This window comes from Bison bison, unplaced genomic scaffold, assembly GCF_000754665.1.
Source record: "Bison bison bison isolate TAMUID 2011002044 unplaced genomic scaffold, Bison_UMD1.0 scf7180017863005, whole genome shotgun sequence".
Classification (NCBI taxonomy): domain Eukaryota; kingdom Metazoa; phylum Chordata; class Mammalia; order Artiodactyla; family Bovidae; genus Bison; species Bison bison.
Genome location: NW_011493577.1, coordinates 6,509 through 7,900, shown reverse-complemented (window position 1 = coordinate 7,900; position 1,392 = coordinate 6,509).

The following is a 1,392-nucleotide window of genomic DNA, read 5'->3' as shown; positions in this document are numbered from 1 at the left end:
TAGAGCACAGGCTCAATAGTTATGGCACACAGGCTTAGCTGCTCCAATGCATATGGGATCTTCCTGTGTCAGGGATCGAACCCATATCTACTGCATTGGAGGGCAGATTCTTTACCACTGAGCCACCAGGGAAGCCCCTATGTTTAACTTTTTGAGGAACCATCCTATTTTTACATTCTGTCATTTTACATCCTATCATTTTACATTCCTGCCAGGAGTACACAAGGGTTCCTATTTCATCCTCAGCAACATTGTTTGTTTTTTTAAATACAGTCCACCCTAATGAGTATGAAGTGATATTCCATTGTGGTTTTAATTTGCATTTCCCTATTATATTGGAAAAACCTACCATTCTCCTCTCCTGTGTGTCTCTTTTACTTTAACATAGAACACTTCACTTTTAATACTTCCGTGTTTTTCCCCACATGAAGCAATTCTCTGTGATACCAGGTGGGTGTCCTACAATTTAACTCAATTCTGACACTATCTGCTTGGAGATAGCATCAAATTCATAGGTTAAAGGCTCAGTCCCACAAGACTGCCTTCCACCTCCACTTAAGATGCCAGTTGTAAGTTCAGGTTATCACCTGTACTTCTGACTAACTGGCTATATAAATGAGAGGTTCCAGTGACTCCCTCCTTGGTTTCAACTTATTAACTAGAGTGGCTTATAGAACTCCAGAGAACAGTTACTTACATTTACTGGTTTATTAAAGGATATGACAAAGGATACAGTTGAACATCCATATAAAAAGATACATAGGATGAGCTCTGTGAGGGTCCTGAGTACAAGAGCTTCTGTCTCTGAAGAGCTGGGGTACATCACCCTTCTGGTACTTGGATGTGTTCTCCCACTGGGAAACTCTTTGAACTCCTACTTTGGGGATTTTTATGGAGGCTTAATCACATAGGTATGATCAATTATTGCTCTATTTCCAGTCTCTCTCCCCTCTCTGCAGGATAGGGAGAAAGTGGAGCCAAAAAGTCCAAGTTTCTGATCCTAGCTTGGTCATTCTGATAACCAGCTTCCATCTAGGAGCTCACCCAGGGTTGCCTCATTAGAACAAAAGATACTCCTAGTGCTCTTACCACTGGGGTGAAAAACCAAATATTAGAATAAGAGTTTTAGGAGTTCCGTGCTAGAAACCAAGAATGTAACCAAATATATATGTTTTCTGTTATCTCACACCTAAGGATTAATGAGCTTTTTGGCTGTTTGTATATGTTTGGAGAAATGTCTATTTAATTCCTTTCCCCATTTTTTAATCTGGTTGTTTGGTTTTTTGTTGTTGTTGAGTTATAGGGGTTTTAAAAAATATATTTTGGATCCTAATCCCTTATCAGGTATATGGCTTGCAAATATTTTCCCCATGCTGTGGGGTGCCTTTTTAC